This window comes from Capra hircus, chromosome 6 (assembly GCF_001704415.2).
Source record: "Capra hircus breed San Clemente chromosome 6, ASM170441v1, whole genome shotgun sequence".
Lineage (NCBI taxonomy): Eukaryota > Metazoa > Chordata > Mammalia > Artiodactyla > Bovidae > Capra > Capra hircus.
Genome location: NC_030813.1, coordinates 85,954,949 through 85,967,831, shown reverse-complemented (window position 1 = coordinate 85,967,831; position 12,883 = coordinate 85,954,949).

Genomic DNA, 12,883 nt, shown 5'->3' with positions numbered 1-12,883 from the left:
TCCCTGATCAAGCACTTTTAACAAGCCGGACATTCAGGTACTGTGTTAGTACCTTTAGAAGATTTTCTCATTAATATGATTTTTCTCATGGTAACCCAACAAAGTAAATACTATTGTTATTTAGATTTTAGAGATGAAGAAGCTAAGGCTTGCAATAGTTAAACAACTTTTCCAGGCTAATACATTAACTGGACTTTGAACTGGGCCATTTTATTCCTGAGGCCCTACTCTTATGCACTGTGGCTTTTTTTTGGCCCCACTGAGCAGCACATGGGATTTTAGTTACCTGATTAGGGATCAAACCCATGTCCCCTGCCTTGGGAGCTTGGAGTCTTAACCACTGGACTGCCAGGGAGGTCCCTGTGCTTTATTTTTAAAATGTACCCCCACAGATTTTCTGTGTCCTTGATAAGAGTCCAAACACATGGCTTTATCATATTTATTTGTTTTATTATTTAAATGTATAATCAAGTAGATTACTGAAACATGAAACTCAATTTTAGAGTTTCTGACATTTAACTTATAAAATGAGGCAAAGGTTTGAGTCACAAGATTTACTTATTGTAGAAGAGTTGTTGATTTGGATTTAGTAACTAAATATGTACACAATTTTTAAAAATCAATGAGAAAAAAAAAAGATAATTCATTAACCTTCATTCAGCCCAAAGATAAGAAGCCATTGGTAAAAATGCGTAGTGTATTTTTTATCTATACAGATACACACACACACACGTACATATATATATATGTGTGTGTGTGTGTGTGTGTGTGTGAGTAAAGTATATTATATTGATTTCAGAAAGTACTTGTTCCTCTCCTTTTTGTTATGTCATTGTCACATTTTCCCAGTGGCTTTTTTTTTTTTTTTTTTTTTTTTTTAGTGGAGTGCAGTTTATTGCACCTGTGGGCCCAAGGCAGAGTCTCCTCTTAGTCAAGGACCCTGACCAGTTTTTGTGAAAACCTTATATACCCTAAGTGTATGTGCCCAAACCCACCTCCCCAAATTCCCTGAAACTAGTCTGAACAAAGAAAAAGAAAGATACAATCAAAGTTAACCCGTGATTCATATGCCTTAAGCCTCGGTTGTTAACAGTGGACAATTATCAATAGGCCTGTGGACATACCCCAATAAGCATAATAGAATTTATGATTCTATTTGGTTACACAGATAATTAGGGTATTCTTTTAGGCAACAGAGAGTCTAAGCACGAGTCCTGGGGCTCTTCCATCCAGGGGGCCTGGTTTTCCAGTTGGTATGTCTTTTCCATAGATACTGGGCATATAGCTTAAAGTCCACAGTCCGGCCCAAGAAGGAGTCCTGCTTTCAAGATGGAGCCTGTGCTGTCTGTTTCCTCCTTCATTCCCCTATCTTGATGCTCTTAACTCATAGTATAAGCATCATTCATAGGGATATATTGCACGCTGACTCTCTGACCTCCAATTTGGGAGAATGACATCAACTTTTGGGTTACAAAGTTCATAATACATTGTAAAATAAAGGGTCCACAAAGCAGAACTATCAAGGCAACTATAACAATGGTAAATATACTTTTCCACCAATCACCCTCTACCCAGATAGGACCAAAGTCCAAAAAGGAAGATTATCATCAGACATAACTTTTACCTGACCTTTCATGTCATCTAGGGTGGCTGATTTATAGCCAGATAAGTCAGGAATATATACACACCATTCAACTTTAATTATAGCACAGGTCCTCTTTGTACTGAAACTATGGTTAGTCTCAAGATGATACCAGCAAGTCCTTGTAGCAGCAGTTGCTTGTAGAGCTTCACCTGTTTCTTCTTTGAGATGATCTTGGTTTCACGGGAATCAATGGGGTCCTTTTGTGTAGTCTGCTCGGCGTCCTCCGGGTCTTATGGTATGCTCTCTTCACTCTCATGTGGAGGATCCAGGGAGTGACCCCTGCAACTTTAATTGCAGTAGGGCTGGTTAGAACAACAGTATATGGACCTTTCCAATGTGGGGCCAAGGAGTCATGTTTCCAGTCCTTGACCACACCTGCTCCCCAGGCACAAATTTGTGAATCTGTTCCCCAAGTGGGGATGGCACCCTTTCTTGTACAAACTTAGTTACCTGATTTATTACCTTACCCTGTTGTTTCATCTGCTGTGAAATCTCATCTCCTCTTATCTGAGGCAAATTTGTTGACACCTGTTTTATTATGGGAGGGGGCCTCCCATACACAATTTGTACAGAGAAGAGCCATGGGACTGTGGGGTCATCCTGAGTCTGAGCAGAGCTGTTGGAAACAAGTCCACCCAGGAACAGTCAGTCTCTAAGATCCATTTGGAGAGTGTCTCTTTAAGTGTCCGGATGGTTTCTTCCACCATCTCAGAACTCTGGGGCCTATATGTTGTATGTCATTTCCACTTGATGTTTAAAGTTTTGCTTACTTGTTATACTAAATCAGCTACAAAAGCCGGGCCATTGTCTAGCGGGCCATTGTCCGATCCAATGCTGGTAGGAAATCCAAATCTGGGAACTATCTCCCTAAGCAGGCACCCCGGCTACGTTTGATGCTCTTTCAGTCCGGGTAGGAAAAGCTTCTACCCATTCTAAGAAGGTACATATTATGACCAGCAGGTAATGGTAGTGTCAGTGAGGTTTCATTCCAGTGAAGTCCACTTCCAGGTGTTCAAAGGGCAGCGTGCCTTTTACCTGAATCCCTGGAGGTTTCTGTCTGTGCCGAGAGGCAGCATTGACCTGTGAGCAGGCAGTGTAGTTCTGAGATTTTGTCCTGCATAGGGAAGAGAGGCAGGGAACCAAGAAATACTTTCCAATTAGCTCTTCCAGTTTATCATGGCCTAGATGGGTCGCTTGGTGTGTTTGGCTTACCAGAGTGGGTGCCAGCTCCTCCAGTACCAATAATTTGCCACTTGACAGTTCCCGCCATCCCTTTTCAGTCTTGATGGCCCCTTTTGCTTTGGCTAGTTGGTTTTGGGCTTTGGTGTATTTTGGAGTCTAGCCTTAACTCAGTAGCTCCGCCAATATGAGAGCTTTAATAGGGGCTTCACTTGTCACCCCCAAGCCCTGGGCTGCATGTTTAATGGTCTTATCTGCCAGTCTGTTCCCTGAGCCTGGCAGGTATCCTCTTTTTGATGTCCTCAGCAGTGTATGACTGCAACCCTTTCTGGTTCCCAGGCAGCATCTAATAGGGTCTTAATTTCTTCCTTATTTTTAATATCTTTTTCACTAGCTGTCAAAGGCCTCTCTCCTTATACAGAGCCCTGTAGTGTGGCAAAAGCATACCTGGAATCTGGGTAAATGTTTGTCTTCTTACCTTTTGACAGCTGGAGGGCCCGGATTAGAGCATATAGTTCGGCCTACTGAGCAGACCAGTGTGATGGCAGAGAGCTAGCCTCAACGATGGTTTCTTCTGTGACTACTGCATATTCCGACAGTCATTGTTCTTGTTTCACCAGGCTGGTGCCCTTGGTGTACAGCACCAATTCTGGATCCGGGATTGGCAGGTCTCTCAAGTCAGGTCTGCTGGCATATTTCCTTGCAATCATGTGAGGGCCCACCTTTTTCCATAAGAAAGACAGTGGCCAGATTCAAGGCCTGACAAGGCTCAGTAGTGACATGGGGGTTCTCACATAACAGTCCCTCATATTGAGTAATCCAGGATGTTGACACCCATTTATGGGGGTCCCCTCGCAGGAGTGTGTTGACCTCATGCGGGACTTTTATGAACAAATCTTGGCCCAAAGTCAGCTTGGTTGCCTCCTGGACCAGTAAGGCAACCGCAGCAACTGCCCGTAAGCATCCCAGACACCCAGTGACAACACTGTCCAGCTAATTAGAGACAAGTCACTGGTCTGCCCCATGTCTTCATAGTCTGGGACAACACTCCCATAGCTACCTTGTCCTTTTCAGTCACATGAAGAGTTGGGCTTAGCAAGGTCTGGCAGGCCCAAGGTCATGCTGATGTCATTGTACTGGGTTTGAGTTCTATTACCAGTAGGACTTGTTTTGCAAGCCTGGGGGAGGGTTGTCTTCTGCCCAGACCTCAGGGAATTATTGAGTTAACTCTCTCTCTTGACTGTTTAGCCCTTCCAGTTTCCTTTCCGGGAGGTTGTGCAACCTCCATTCATCTTGAGGGGTTACTGAGAATAAGGGTAAATAGGTGGTTGAGTCCACTCGAACAATGAGTTTTTCGTGGGGGGAAAGGTCACTTGTGCCCCCAGTTTAGGTAGCAAGTCTCTTCCTAACAAAGGTACTGGTCATTCAAGGATGTACAAAATTCATGAGTCACTTGGTGTCCCCCCATCTGACATTTTCAGGGTAGGCTAGAGACACAAAGGCTGCATTTATCACCATCTGAGACCCAGCAGCCTCTGGCTGGGTCTATTGATGTATAAAGTCTATGGACCTCGCACAGTCTTTCACAGAAATCGGAGGGTGATTCGCTTTCCCTTTGAATCACTTCGGAGGGTTTTGCAATGCTCATAGCTTTTCGGGCCATCTTGAGACCTTGTAAAATAGCCGCCCGATATCTCTCCAGGTGGCCCCTCCCTTCCTCTGTGTTACAGTTCCAACTGGGCCTCTCATCAGGGGTGGCTAGTTCTGCCCACCACTGCGGGTTTGCAGTACCCTCAAACCCACTGCCATTTCTCTTAGCCATTTTCTGGTCTCAGTTAGGATCTTGTGACTTTCCTCAGTGCTGAAAAGGGAGACTAGTAGTTGGATTATGTCATCCTATGTAGGGCGGTGGGTTCGAAAAATAGTCTCCATTAGCCTAATTATGGCTTGTTGCTCCCCCGAGTACTGTGGAGCATGTCTCTGCCAGTTTAATATTGCTCCCCCGAGTACTGTGGAGCATGTCTCTGCCAGTTTAATATATCCATAGAGGAAAATGGCTGGTAATAATAGGCTACAGGGGGCTGATGGTAGTGCCCCATGCATCCTGAGCTGGAGGCTGTTGTAGCTCTCTGAGGGGCATCTGTTGCCAAAGTCCAGCTCCAGCAGCCAGGGATTCAGCCTGAAGGTGTGAGTGGTGTTGGCGAGAGAAACTGAGGCAGCCTCTCAGTTTTTCTTTGGACTGCCTGTTTATTTCAAGCTTATAATTCTCTTTTATACTTTTACAAAAACATTAGGTCAGAGATTTGATATTTTTTGTTCCCAGAGACCCAGATTTATTTTTCTCCAAAAATCATTGTTGTCCCTCAAAAGGAGTTCCTTCCTCAGCGATTCTCTTATCTGCTTATTCTCATGTGTCCTTGTGAATACACTGTAACTCATGCTAATGTCTGGGCTGCACACAATATTCCTCAGTTTAATTCTTATCTTTCTAAGTCCTGTTTGCCCCTAGTATCCTAAGCTCAATATTTCTAAGAAAGGGCTTCTAGCTATAAATATCTCTAAAGTCCCTAATCTCTATAAGCTATAGTATAACATGCTAACATTACAGCATCCCTTAAATCTTTAGCTTCTAACTATTTTAATTATTCCTAAACCCTAAATTCAGCAAACTCCTTTGCCATAAACACTTTCCTCACAAATAGGCTTCAGATAGGAATCCCTCCCGTGGTCTCAAGCTGAGGCCTCTGTGCTCACCCTGGAACACTCTTTTGCAAAAGTTCTTGAACAAATGTCAGTGATTAACTTTATGAATTATTCTTTGAGCACAGCTGCAGAAGACTTTATGCCTTCTCATGCTCCTCTCAAAAATAATAAGCACCTTAATATTCTCTTCAGTCAACTCAGCTGAGGAAAGGAAAAAACAAGTCAGAATCACAAAGCCTAACGCCTTTATTCCGGTTCCGTGCCTAAGGAACAAAGGGAGGGGGTTTAGGGCCGTGCCTCCATTTTGTCAGTAATGCCTAACGCGGCTCCCGACAATCTGTAGTGGGGTTCTTCCCCCTGTTCCTTGGCAGAGCGTAGCCTCTGGCTAATTGCTGTGTTTTCTTCCCCCTTCCCATCAGTACTCACCGGGAGATGTGGATACAATCTAGGAGGTCCAGCTGAGGCGGAATCCTGGAGGCGTTGACCAGAGGTCTCCATTGCTGGGTCTCCGGCGGCTCTACTAACTCTGGGAGAGCTTGTGGAAGAGCAGTGGCTGCTGCAGGAACCTCACCTGGTCCTGGATCGGGCATTAAGGCGACCTCCGGTCCTGGTGGAGCACTGGGAGGCAGGCACGTCATTATCCAGCATGGGGGAGGTGTCAGGTCACCCCGTCCAAATCCTGTAGAATTTCCTTTTTTATCATCAATCAGTTTTTGTGCCGTTAATATTTTTCCCTTTCCCTTCTGGATACAGAACTTTGTCCAAGTAGGAGGGTCTTGAGCTCACCCTAGCCATGAGTCAATATATGGATATTGATCCAGGTGTCCCGGCTCTCCTGTGACTACTATATCGACTGCTTCCACTATTTTTAAGTTCATGGTGTTCTCTGATGGCCATCTTACTCCCAAAGGGGGCCATTCGAGCTCACAGAGTATGTGGAGGCGGTTAGGCTTCATCTTCACCCCATAGTCTCCTCCAAATCCCTTCTTTAAATTTTTAATCATGCACTCCAATGCGTACCTTAGATTCACTTCCCCCATCTTGCTTACCTTCTCGTTCCTTCTTCCGCTTTTCCTTTTTGTTCTGTCTTCGAAGTTCTCAGTACCTTATGTACTTCTGATATTTCCACTCAATGACACTTAAATTGCCATTCTGCCTCCTTCCTATTTGGGATGAGAAGAGCCTTACCTGCTAGATCCCAGAGGGAGAAGGGGGGATCAGCATTCTTCCCCTGCCAGTCAGTGCAGACAAACCAGAACACCACATGATCCAAGACTGTTTCTCCCTTAACTTTCAAAGTCCATTCTGCCTTGGTGGGTTTGATCAGGTGTGGAGGAAAATACAGATGGGTTAAATATCCCACGTCCCAGGCCATCTCTGGAAAAGCCAATTCGTACTCACTTATGTATCCCCCTCCTTCTAGCCTGACAATTCCGAGGGGGTCAAGAATTTCATAGCAGATGGGACACCTCTGTGCAGAGGGCAGAATACGAGCACACAAAAACCAAGTTTCTTCTAAAAATGCCCTGGCAATTTCTTGGTAATAATTTTCCCCAAGACGGCGTGGACACCACCTCCTAAATGACCTTCACAAATTTCCTTCCTAAGCCCTAACATGCTCGTCAAGCTGTGTACCAAGCAATCATTGCCACCTGCCTATTCCAGGCTCCTGTGGGTCCCCATCCTTCTAGTCCCTCCCAGGGGGGTGATCAGGCCCCCTCTTCCACCCTGCCGGGTGGGTTCCTCCTCACTTGAGTGCTCAGTTCCCCTGCTGCCGTCCACTACCTGCTAACATGAAAGGTCTGGGCATTGAGAAGCAGAATCCTTCCAGAAGGATGAGGTGCCTTCCCCCCTCTAGAAGATTCGAGCCGCAAGGCCTCCATGTAGTCCCAAATGGGACTTGTCTCCTCAAAGTGAGGAGTTGCCTGGCCCATGCACCAAATGTTGTAGCCATGCAATCCGGGAAACAAACTCACTCAGAAGGACAATGCAGATAGTGGAGTGCAGTTTATTGCACTGGTGGGCCCAAGGCAGAGTCTCCTCTTAGCCAAGGACCTCCCAGTGGCATTTTTATAGATTAGTAATATTTAAGAAATTTTTAGCAATGGATCCTGTTCTTTAAAATTCAAAATGTAAAAGAGGTAAATGTATATTCCTTCGGTTGAAACATATCCTGATAGAATATGGTCTTTTTTATTCCCTGGGAGTCTTTTCAGCTTCTCTGAGCCACAATTTTCCATATTTTAGATACATAACAATGTATTTAGCCACCATTTAAAAGTAATTTTTTTATTTTCAGAGTTTGGTTTTGTTTTCTGCCTTTTACATATGGCTGTACCATGTACACATGTACATGGATTTTATTGCATACCATCTAGCCGTGTCTTTTGCATGTAATTGTGATGAGCAATTGGAAATTCATGAAAGAGTATATAAACATTTCTGATCTTTGGTTCAGATTTCCAAATACCTTTCACAACTGGTATTTTCAATTTATAAAGGCATACTTAATGTTTAAAAGTACTTGTTTGACCATTAGCTTTATGCCAAATACTCTTTATCTGACCTGGGAGTTTTATATCTTTGTTAATTTCATTAAATGATGAACAAAAAATTATTATTTAATATTAAGTTGCATCTTGATTCTGTATCTTTTGCCTTTTTCTTGAGAAATGATTTTATCTTTTTGCAAATTTTATTCAATCATTAATATATTTATCTTGCCAGTCATTACTTTTATGGACATATTTTCACAAATGTTATTTTCCTTTTAATGTTATGATGGGTTTGATATTGAGAAGTACTCAACCTCTAGATAATCAAATGAATCAAATTTTTACTGTATGGAGTTTCTTTTTTCTATATTTACTATCACTGAAAGTAAAATAGTTATCATAGTTTTGCATCCTTTTATTCATTGTGTTGATATAATAAATGGAATTTGTTGCAATGCATTGAAAAACTCATATTTCTGCAGTGTTATTTTTTTCCAAAATCCAAGGAGAAAATCCTACCCATCAAAGCCTTCAAAAGGAATATCATTAGCCTCACATCCAGTTTTGATCTTGGCTTTATATACATTATTTTCTCTGGTTTCAGTCTTTACATTTACTTCTGAATTACTAACTTTTAAGACAAAATAGGAAGTCAAAATAGTCAGCTCTATCTTTATTTAAGGAGACATTAGAGACAAAGGTCAAAGACATTTAATTGACCTTAAAGCTATTGCATCATCTTGGACAATACTGACAGGTCACTCAAGGTAAGGAAGCATCCATCATCTAGAAAACAGTGGCTCTTCTGTGGTATGTCAAATGCAGATTCTTAAAAATGCCCTTGTCTCAGTCAGGTAGGTTGTACAGTTTACCAGAGTTCTTCAAAACAATGAAATAGTCAGTCTGAACACTACCTACTTTATTTAACTTAATTAGAATATTGGGGCTTTTTTAACTTATAAAGTTGTAAAATTTGTTGACAACCAACAAATTTCTGTAGTACAGTATTTAAATTCAATAAAGCATCACATAATTTTTGGCAAGGTGTAATTTAAATTGTTCATTTTTAATTTATGTTATACATAAATCTTTATCTTAAATTGTGCTATATATATCATTTAAACTTTGACTTTATCAGTTTCTTTTAAACATAATACTTGCTTTATAAAGGCTTATTTTAATATCATGCTCCCATTTTGGAGAGAGGGTAATGCAGGATATAATCTTTACCTTATATATTCTACAGATATAAGAGCAATGGTTTTTCCATGCTTCCATTTCTCTTCTTTTCAAACAAACAAACAAGAAGCATTACTGTTGCTTTATAACAACTTTTATTTCTTTTACCAGTTTATATTGGAAAAGAAATGTGGGAACTTGTGCTATATGCCTAACAAGCAACTGTTTCTATAAATTTCTTACAAATCAATATTAAAATCCAGAATTAATTTTGAAAGAGAATATATGAAGTTAAAAATAAAAACTAGATTAAAAATGAGGGAACATTAGAAATGCCCTGATGCTGGGAAAGATTGAAGTTAGGAGGAGAAGGGGATGATAGAGGATGAGATGGTTGGGTGGCATCATTGCCTCAGTGCACATGAGTTTGAGCAAACTCCAAGAGACGGTGAAGGATGGGGAAGCCTGGTGTCCTGCAGTCCATGGGGTCACAAAGAGTCGGACACAACTGAGCAGCTGAACAACAATAGAATCTGTCTTCACAGAAGCATTTGGATACCCATGCTGGGCCTTCACTGAATATTGAGAAACAGTCCCGCAATTTTGCTTTTCCTCATGTCCTGCAGGTAGAATCATTGACTGTCTTTGTTTTGGACCATTTTTCCAAAGGTTTTTTTTTTTTTTTTTTTTTTTTTTTTTTAATGAGCTGGTTCTTTGCAAGGTAAAACTCAGGTAAGCGGCTGTTCATTACAAAAAACTGAGTTCCCTACATTTAGAATTCTTCCCCATAGTACAACCCACTGTGTATATAGATTATCGCCTGGCCCTCTTCAGATAGCACTGTAAGAATTGGGGAAACTAGTGCAAATGCCTATACTCTCCTGTGGTTGCCTCTGTCCAATAAATCTTTTGTCTTATGTTCAGTATTTGCAGTCTTCTGCTGGTATCTTTGAAACTGTGGCAGGCTATTTCTTTACCTTAAATCACAGACCCTTAAAAATTTCTGAAACTTAGGTCCTGACATTTTACAATATTTCAGTGTTCATTTACATAAATATTTTAATCAACCTCGGTTGGTAGATTTTGTTTGGAGATGTTGATTTTGGGGAAGAAGGAAATGAGGAATTAGATGAATATCAAGTAAATCATCAGAAAAGAAGTCAAGCTTTTCTCTGGTGAATGATTCTGAAAAAAAAAAAAAATAAAGAGGAAAACAACGAACAAGAAAGCCAAACACAAGAATGAAGGCATCGACTGAATGGAAAGTCAATGCTCTTTTTCACTGATTAAAATATATTTACATTGCAGAATGAAAATTGTCATAAACATAATTTCCCTAAATGTTTTGGAGTATTATTGACATTACAGCCTTAAATCAATAACTTTTGTAAAGGGGTTTTAAAACAATAAGAAATTGTTACTCTCTTGGCATCTTGCAACCAATATGGTAAGTATGACAATTTAATAAGATTTTTAAATATGAAAGCACTTTATATCAAACAAGTTATCAAAACTTTTCAAAAAGTAGTAAATCAAGACTTTCAGTTTTACTGATAATTATATCATATTTCAGTCAGTTAAAGTTCAAGGTTTTGAGACCACATGCCCATTAGGTTTGATCATTTTGAAGACCAATATTAACAGTAATAAGAAAAGAAAATTTCTAAAATGAAGGGTAGAAAGAAGCAATGAAAGAAAAGGGGGAGAAATACACAAAGGGAAATAAAAATATGTAAAGTGATTTATGAATGTACATTTGTGAAAAGAAATTCTATTTTTTTTCTTCCTTAGTTGTGGATTTTTCTCTTACTCCACAGTAAGTTTAGATTAACTCAAAGTCCTTAGTTTTTTCATCACTTTCAGTTACTTTGCTTAATTTTGTGATGCTATTCTCTTTCTTCCAACATTCTAAATGAAAAGGCCTACAAATATATATATTTTTTACTATTACCGAAAATATGTAAGACTCCAAAACTTATGAAACAAACAAAGGACATATAACAGAGAATTCCTATGTAGATATGATTTGGTGATATAATAATGGGTGTTTTACCCAAAATCATAGCTTCATCTTTTTTAAATCCTAAATTTTGGTAAAGACAGTTTGTTTCACTTAATTACCACTATGTTAGTCCCTAAGTCATGTCTGACTCTTCGTGACCCCATGGACTGTAGCCCTCCAGGCTCCTTTCTCCATGGGATTCTTCAGACAAGAATACTGTAGTGGGTAGCCGTTCCTTTCTCCAAGAGGTCTTCCCAGCCCAGAGATTGAACCAGGGTCTCTCAAATTGCACACAGATTCTCTCGAATTGCACACACATTCTTCACTGTCTGAGCCACCAGGGAAGCCTCTAATTACCCCTATCAAGATATAAATTGATTTTCCATACTCAATAAACTTTGCTTTTGTTTCAGACTCAGTAACTTAGAAGATTTTAGAATTATGCAAGTAAAGAGACATAAGATAGATAGAATTTGGTGGACAGGAGGAAAGGGATTGGATTGTGTGCATTTGTAGGGGGTGTAGTGCCATGGGAGGGCCTGAGCAACATACCATTATTCAGTTCTTGGTGGTATTGGTAAATATCAACTATGTGGTCAGAGAAAATATAGATAAGTGCCTAATCTGAAATTTTACCATTTCCAGGCTCATGGTCATCCTTTCTTTCTTTCCATCTAAATTCTCTATTTTTGTACCAGAACTAAGGAGTCAGGGACTTTTCAAACACTGCATGTTTTTGGTTCTTGATTACAAACCCTTGAAACAAGCTCTGACTATCTTAAGCAAAAGGTTATTGGAAAGGAGGATTCAGAAGGAGAATTTGAAAGATAGCTCTGAATGGTATAGAACAGAATAGCAAGGGAAACTAGCTAGAATAGTCTAAACCTACACAATAGCTGGGCCATAATATCTAATATCTTGTCTTCACTTGGGATTACTCAATAAAGATTTATGATTCCAGGAGAGAAGTTATCATTGTCAAGCCTGGGTCATGTTGCCCATAACAAAGCACAGAGAACTAGTATATGGTTCTTTGCACTTCCATTATGAGAAATCAGGTGTATGCACACACCCTCACATGAAGACTACATACAGTAGAGAAAAATCACTATCTCCAAAAGGAATTCAGAGAGCTACTTAAAAGTAGAAATTTGAAGATGTTCATAATATAAACCCTGCTCAAACATGGATAGAAATTTCAGTTAACTTTCCTAATAAACCAAATAATCAGTAGCTTTATGATCTGTCAATCATTAATATTTGATGCATAGTAGCAAATCAGGATGCATAGGCTATGGATAAATTTCCATTTATTGGTAAAGGGGATGCTTAGCATCTGAGACAGTTCTAATGTAGATAATACACATCTACATGTTACTTATAGTCTGGTGCTTCCCAAGTGGCACTAGTGGTAAAGAACCCACCTATCAATGCAGGAGACATGAGACATGTGTTTGATCCCTGGGTTGGGAAGATCCCTGGAGGAAGACATGGCATCCCACTCTAGTATTCTTGCCTGGAGAATCTCATGGACAAGGAAACCTGGTGGGCTACAGTCCATGGGGTTGCAAAGAGTTGGACATGACTGAAGTGACTTCCACATACGCAGTCAGAGCACATTTTTATTTACTTGTTTATTTTCTGACTTTTCCATTATAACATGAGAAAGAATCTTTTTTG